The sequence below is a fragment of the Thunnus maccoyii genome, chromosome 4 (genome assembly GCF_910596095.1).
Source record: "Thunnus maccoyii chromosome 4, fThuMac1.1, whole genome shotgun sequence".
NCBI classification, from domain to species: Eukaryota; Metazoa; Chordata; class Actinopteri; order Scombriformes; family Scombridae; genus Thunnus; species Thunnus maccoyii.
In genome coordinates this window covers 23,081,509-23,089,849 of record NC_056536.1, presented here as the reverse complement: position 1 = coordinate 23,089,849, position 8,341 = coordinate 23,081,509, and the positions used below count along the sequence as shown (strand labels likewise).

General features: G+C 38.5%; 1 long non-coding RNA gene across 1 annotated transcript; it reads right to left on the bottom strand.

Moving 5' to 3' along the window:
- Positions 1–4,931: 4,931 nt before the first annotated feature.
- On the bottom strand, positions 4,932–7,324 carry LOC121895100. Its single transcript, XR_006095676.1, has 2 exons — positions 5,861–7,324; positions 4,932–5,520 (listed from the first exon to the last, which is right to left on the bottom strand). It is a non-coding gene; the product is annotated as an uncharacterized LOC121895100 (long non-coding RNA).
- Between the last annotated feature and the right edge of the window lie 1,017 nt (positions 7,325–8,341).

Below are 8,341 nucleotides of genomic sequence, written 5' to 3'. Positions count from 1 at the left end.
CTTTAGCTGCCAGGCGCAGACTCGGGGAGCCAGCTCACAAATTAAATGGAAATTGAGTTTGAGGGAGCTAATAAAACAGCCGTAGCACCCTCATACAACACTATGTCCTCTTAGCATACAATGCATGCATGATGGGAAAACACGTTAAAAGATTGCTGTGGCTCTTGATCAGCAATGTGATTCGTACTCTTGGGTTGCTGTTTGTACATTCATCTATGTACACTGGGGTCTGGATGTGGTCATAGGCAGCGGGTGAAATGTTTTGTTTCCCGATTATGAAGACAAATTCTCTGTCAAGACTATACTGCATGTTTTAATCCCAGTATTTTAAACTTTTTTTTAAGTGATCTGTTTGTTCAGGGAGCATTATATAGTAAGTGTTTTGTTCAAATCATACATAATTGAGATGGGATATGGTGTTGTTATTACTTTCTCTTATTGCTCACACTGTAGCGGGTTTGACCCTTTTTAAGAGGGGTGCCAGTCATTCACATCTAACAAATAATGAGAAAATAGTGCAGTCAAACCATACAAAACAATAAAGCAACAAGCAAGTAGCAATGAAATATGCATCACCAAAAACCAGCTCTGCAAAAACAAATAGACCACTACTCAATTCAATTTTCAATGGGTGTATTAATTCAAGCTCAAACACAAAAGACAGACAGCTCAAAAGTCTGCTCCGGATTTTACTGCAGATCCCAACAAAACAAATCAAACCAAGTTGAAAAGGCAGGGTCTATAATTGCAGTTCAGTAATTCAGTAACTATTTACAATATACACTGGCCACTCACGGTACCATTGATCTGTCAGTCAGTCAGCAGTCAGTCAGTCAGGTTTGCAGTGTCAAGACTGGCAACTCCTGGACAAAATTTAAAGGGGAATAAACACTTCCAACGAATAATTCCTCTTCCTGACACAGACTCCAGAGACAACACTTAGCAATTCACCACGAGTTAGCTAATGACATGGATTTAACAATGTGATCCGATTGCCCATGGTAAAGTTGATAATATCTCTTCAGCTGACCAACGGACACTAGCGGCTCAAAGACCTAAAAGTACATTTCCTGGAGGTTGGTTTCATGCTGCGTGGGTTATTTGGGGAGTTGTGATTGGATAATTGGAAGATTGTGGGTGTTAACTTTAGAAAACATGAATGAACTCTTGACAGGTGGGGGGTGACATAATTCTGATGGGTGGTCCGTACACTCCTCCCCCCTTAGTGAAAGTTAACCAAAGGTAAGGTGCTGTAGTTGTCCCAAAAATATTGGGGTTCTTAGAATTACAATCCCAAGGCTTTGATTAATGTGTTCTTGATTCATCAGGGAAAGGTCAGGTCCTCCTGCAGATCCTCTTGCCCATCCACCACTGGGAGCAGAACATGCAGTGTCTGAGAAGCCAAGGAAGTCTTCCTCATCATAATTTTGAAGGAATTTTCCATATATCAGTTTGTCAGCCAGATATCCCCTCTTGGGTCAAGCTGGACCTCTCTTTAGGGTGTTATATTTTGTCTTGAACCAAGGCTGTCTAAGAAGCAAATCCTTATCTGAAAGTTTAACTAGTGATACAGAGGATTTTCCTGCAGACTTGTGGGAGTAGCATTCACGGTGTCAGAACGCACTTTGACTGTACCTTAAGTGTCTCCTTAATCAATTAAATATCCATAAGTTCTTCAGCTTGTCACAGCTCAGCTCATAGGCTGCGACCAATATGGGAGACCAGACAAGCTTACCAGTTAGGACAAGTATGTTTATTTAAAAATAATAAATCAAAATGGAAAAAACGTGGAAGTCAAGCAACAAAAGACAAAACAGCCGTGCTGCACCACACTGGGAGGGGAGGAGGAAGAGAGGAAAGCTCCGTGGAAGGCCATGCTTTATACACGAGACCACACCGGGCCCAGGTGTGGCTCATGAAGCCGAATCCTGCAAAACAAAGAGAAACCAGCAAACGAACCAAAAACACAGGAGCACCTAGTAGAGCGGAGGGGTTGTCACATGCTTAAGACATCAAGGGTTTTCCTGGTATTTCATTTTCATTTCATTTTGCACATCCACCACTGGGAGCAGAACATGCAGTGTCTGACTCCTTGTTCAAGATTTCCAGAACATGCTTGCGCTCATGCTCCTGCAGGTCTTTAGCACCAGGGCAGCAGGGTTTCATGTGAGAAATGTGGACAACTTTCAAGTTGAGAGCAAACCAGAACTCTGGTTGGTCTAGGGATGATAGGCAGATGTTAATTTGTGTCCCACGTTGTGGGGGCCAGATGCATAAACAATGCATACATACAACTTCGCTCCTTTTTTCTTTAAGGCATTGAGTGGCTCAGTAATCTGTGAGGTTGTAACAAACTGATGATACTGCCTTGCCATGCCCAGGACCTTCTGGATCAACATGAACTCCAGCTGTAGACCCAACACTTACGTTACTGACACTATGTTAATAATTTGGTTCATCATAGCAAAATCCCTAAACCCTCCATCTATTTGATTTATTAATAGAGTAGAGGAGATATGTGGTAGTTGACAGGTTCACAGTGTGCAGCCTAAGACATAAGGGATTTGTTATTTTGCAGAACTGGTCAGGCATCAAAGGATGCCAAAAGCTAAGGCTTTATCAGTGATTGCACTTTGTCTCCTTTTGTATCAGATAGACCTCATCAGGCTTTCTCTATACATCTTACTCTCCATTTCATATGTGACAAGCATATTTTGTCTCACTGATGTCAATAAAGTGTCTTCATGAAACTGGAGAGGAGTGAGATCCTGCTCAATGTTCATAATTTTAGAATATGGCTATGTTAGAGTTATAATTCCTCAAATGATGGTAGCATTAATCAAACATCTTACTTCATCATGTGATATGCTATTTAATGTAAAATCTGCATTTGAAAAGCATTACAAATACCTACATCTAGCACTTCCTGTCCTTATAGTCTACTCTCATTATTACATTATGCACAGACATGCTTGAACACTTACTGATTTACTTAATAGAGTTTAAATGTGCGGAACTTCACAGCCATGTGATCATCCACATTATCATTATGTCATATGTTCACAATATGCCCAGATCAGTCCCTCCCTTTTAACATACATTTAAAAGTAACAAAATTGTATTGTCAATTTGTGGATGTGGAAGAAGTCATTCAATTTACAAACAAGACTAACTTATGCCACACATACCCAACATCTCCATTTAATATTCAGCTAAAATAAAATGATAGAAAATCCTTCTTGTTAAAGTTAATATTCAGTAAATGACAGAAAAAGCTTCTCAAATGTTTTTTGCAAGAAAAAATGGTCATAAGAAATATATTTAAATATCAAATCAAATATCAAGAGAAAGGTTATCTACTAATGAGACTGATTTTATACAGTACTGAAGGGGGGCCATGAACTAATGATGATATATAGCTACATACCCAAATGAGATTTACAGTCATTAACATATACATTGCTTTTACAGTAATTATGACAGATATTAAGGTCTCAAATTCCATCTTTAATGAGCCAATTTTCAAATATTGTTATGTAACAAAGCGACAGAAATTGTTAAAGCACCTTTAGGCCTAGAAGCATGTTTGATATCTCCAGGATTATTGGGTTTAACTTTAGACTCATAAACTGGGCTTTTGTTGTGATGCCTGACTCACAGCACGTGGTTGCTCACGAGGTGTCTGTCTGGATGGATCCCCGCTCCACATAAACCCACCCCAGCCCCGCCATCCATTTCCTGGACGGAGATCTGAGGAAGCATAGGGTACCCCTGGAGGTCCCAGCTTGGACATTTTTGTTGTTGTTGTTAATTAATTACCTCCCTGAAGTCTGACTGGGCATCCCATGCTGAAATACCACCCAATGCTGTGTTCTCATTTTTTGCCTCACTCTGCTCTCGCTTTGCCCTCCTTTCCATGCCCGAGGATCCAAGAAGCATATCTAGCCTGGAGATGAGCTTCGGGGTACGGGGCAACACGATGTCATGGAGTGTAATAGTATCTGACTTATTTATATATATATACACATATATATACTTATGTAAATATACATATATATACTTGAATACATCCATCCATCCACACACACACACACATATATATATATATATATATATATATATATGTGTGTGTGTGTATGTATATACACTCACTTTTCCTTTTACCTTTTGGAATCTAGCCTGGTGCATTAATAATCAGGCAAATATCACAACCCCTTTTTAATGGCATAAAATAGAACAGGAATATTCAATCTAGAAGCACTAAATTCTTGAAGAGAAGTAAAGGGTCCCTTGGGACTGGCTGAAGGAGAGAGATATCATTGATTATTTATGGATGATATTCTGAGAACCTAAGTGTTAAGTTGGCTGGAGATATGACTTCAACTGATTTAATAGAAATAAACAAACAGCAACGGCTTTTTAGCCACCAAAATAGATGATTATCATTACAGTTCTTGAACTGTCCCTGTCCTATTAATCCACATTCAGATGGGATCAGTCAGAGGTCAGGTAATTATTATTATTGTTCATATTTACAGCAATTGTAATGCCTGCGCTTGACACCCTTTACCTATGAAAACATCACAGCTCCAAACAACCACTATATTTTGAAAAGCTGATGACTAATCTCACAATTTTAGTCTGATGCAGATGTTTACTTTTGCTAAAATTATGTATTAAACTATTACCAGCATGGGTGTTTATATGCCTTTTCATTTTAGTGGAAAATGTATGATTGGTTCTAAATGGATGTGAGGCAAAATAGAGTTGACACCAATAAGCAAATTTAAATTGCTTGTTGTTCACTTATGCAGCAACTTCACCAAACTAAAGCACTCATGCTGAGTTCCATATAGGTGAATTAGGAACTTGTGCATTTTACAGAATGTTTTCCCTCTTAATTTCAAAATATATGACAGTGAATGATAAGGTAAGTTAGGCGAGATACATTTAATCATACACGCACAACATACAAATCATCATAGTTTAAACATAGGCATTTAAAAATGGCAAGAAGTCAAAGTTGTATGAGTATGGACCTGCACATTTTTTCACTGATATTAATTAATTAAAATATTTATTGTGGTTACATCTAGAGAACATATAAAACATCAATTAGTAGCCTCCTTTGTTAATTCATTGTTTTCTTTTAATCCATAACAGCGAGTTTGACATGATACCATCCTTTCCCTGTGACCAAGGTGTGAATAAATTTAATCACTGCATCTGGAATAGCAAATGGTCACAGTTGAATACACTAGGTGGGTGTAGGAAGAACGCCTTCCAGGCCTTAACATTTGGTTGTAATGATGGTATACTGTGGGCTATCATGCTGTGCATTTTTGTTATTCATCACAATCTCTGCTACAGGTAGAAGATCTGCTGCATGGCCGGCCATAACGGGATGAAGAAACACTTACAGACAGCCTGTGCATCAGGCCAATGAGCCATTCATGGGCCTGGTGCCATCTCATTAGTCTTCCAATGACACCGGCAGAAGCATGCCTAACGTCCCATTGTCTGTAGCAGTCAGAAACAGGAAGGGAGACAGCCCAGGTTAAAGTTATAGTGAAAATCCACACCAAGCTCGTCTGGTTTTCCCCTTTTCTCCCTCCCCCTGCCTCTCTCTCGACCTCAACTCCTTCTCTTTTCACATTCCTGTGGGATGCAATTTTTTAAAAAGCTGCCTTTAAGCTCTCATTTCCAGTGGCTTTTTAAAGCGCATTTGATTTTTTGGCTATTACCATTATAATAGCTTAAAGTTCAGATTCTGACTACAAACCTTTAGTCAGCCATAAATGAGGTCCCTAATGGCCATGATTTTAAGTGAGCAATGAGTCCACTGAACAGCAATACTTACGAGTCACTTATTCTAATTCTGTCTGGTCCTCTTCAAAACAGCCCTTCTCTTCCAACAGTAAGTACAAGCATCCCTGTAAGGAAGCATAGTGCTCACAGAAAAGAGTTACAATCTTAAAGTGCAGATAAAAATTGGGGCATGTTAGCATTGTTTTTCATACTAATAATTATAATGCAATATCTTCTGTGGCCTAGTGTTTGCTCAAGAAATATATTAGGCTATTTTCCCACAATTAACTGTTCCTTAAAGTCATCCCTCTAACAGCAAGTGTTCAATCATAGTTTAGTCAGTCCCAGCATTATGGGTAGCCCCCCCGAAATAGTCTGTGTGCATACTAACTTCCACACCAGGTGCTCAAGCTGTAAAGACTAATAATTACACCTTGAAGTGGACGGGCAATTCATGCCTTTACTTGAAGAGTTTACCAACTTTTATGTAAACAGTGTCACGGCTCTTACCAATCAGACATATTTGTCGTTTTAATATCTTAGGAGGCTCAGGAAAAAAAGGCTCAGAAAATGAGGCTCAGGGAAAAAAAAATTCACAGGGAGGAAATAAACAACTCCTTTCTCGTTTGTACATTTTTTCATCCATTTGTGCTGTCAGTTTGTGCTGTGAATACTGGCCGTGTGACCACACAGTTTACACACTATTTAGCTACAAACTCTACTTTTACTTTTTCTATTCAATGACAAAGCAGGTTAATTGGTTGAATATGGGCCACTTTCAGATTGAGGATAATGGTATAAAAGCACAAGATATACTATGGCTGCACTGCCAACTTATAGGCTATGGTTTGTTTCCTACAGTATAAGAAACGTTACGAGGTGAATGCTTCTTGCTGATCACAGAGTATGCACTGAAAGTAAAATTAACAAGGCTTTTAAGAGCCAGCTGCCGTCACTACAAGCAACCATGATGCATTTAGCTGAAAGTCACCAGTTAACATGGTCACAAGTTAAACCGAAATTGTTAACGATCAAAACATTAAATTAAAGTGTTAAATTAAAGCTGGCACCGGGACTGAATTTAGAAACTGTAACTAACTGTCTAGCTTGTGATTTTCCACAAATGACGAAGTGTGCTTGGGGCTGTAGAAAGAGTGAGATTCAGTATCCCAAGAGTTCAGAAGCTTGTGTCTTTTTTATTTTTGTTTCCACAAAAAAGTAAAAAATAAAATAAATAGCTATAAGGAATGGATTTAACAGTGTGTTAGCCACTTACATTAGCATGCCTGGCTAACTCCCTTACTATAGTACTATAGTGGTTACCTAATGTTAGCATTGCTTCAAAGGCCAAGAGTTAGCATATCATTAGCTAACCACATTACTAAATATAATCCTCATGCTCAAAACATTTTCTCGTGAAAAAGTGACTGTTTTTAATAATACTTACAATTAATGTACTGTAACCTTGTTTTGAACTGTAACCTTGTTTTGAACCTTGATATATTTCTTTAGTGACCTGAAAGGGGCTATGTTAGAAAGAAATCTTTTTAACACAGATCCTGCAATATTGCCATAAAGAAGACCCCTCATTATGCCAGCCTTGCTTTTTTTACACTGAACCAAACAAAGCCGTCATAATGCTGCCCCTGTGTGTTATTTTAGATAGCATGCTGATGTACTGGAATCAGAGGCTCGACATGTAACACAACAGCATCGGCATCTAGTGTCGCCTGTCCCACACGGCCGGGTCTCCCTTTTACACAGATGTTGATTCGGCAATGTTACTACCTCCGCTGCCAGCTTAACAGCAGAACAACTATGTCTCCCATTCCTTGTTTGTACTTTTTATACAGAACAGTGAGGCAGAATAATGGTGCAACATTCTTGTCTCAAACAGGCTGTATAAAAAGGGACTATATTACTAACTTAATATAACTGCACTATAATACAAAGGCTTAAAGGCTGTTTTATTAACTGGTGAAGATGCTGACTTTTCACCTGGGACTTGTAAGCTTTAGCCTTTAATCTTTTTTGCATCATTACATTGTGCTGAGTATGCATTACACCATATACTCTATGTAGCCATTAGGAGTGTGCCCGAATACAAATACATTATTTGCAGGGTTACCCTGACTGGTAACAAAATTCAGCCCTGGCAATTTTCGTCTGGACTGGCCCCATTTTTCCCCAACACACGCACTTTTTAGTTACATAAAGCAATATAAGGCTATTTATAACATATAGGCTAAGCAATAGATATCAAATTGACACCCTAACAACAGGTGTACTTACAGGGTTTCATAAAATAATAAATAAATAAATAGCCAAGATTTTATTCATTTGACAATTGATATGGGCAACTCAACTCTTGGCGTATATATGCTATAATCAGTAATTTCACAAATAAAACAAATATGACATAATCATATGTCATGAATGTAGTTTATGACAAAATTCAATGCTTTCATCATGAAACGAAACAGCCAAAACTTAATTTTTACACTGGACAAAAGCTTTCATCTGGAAATGTGAG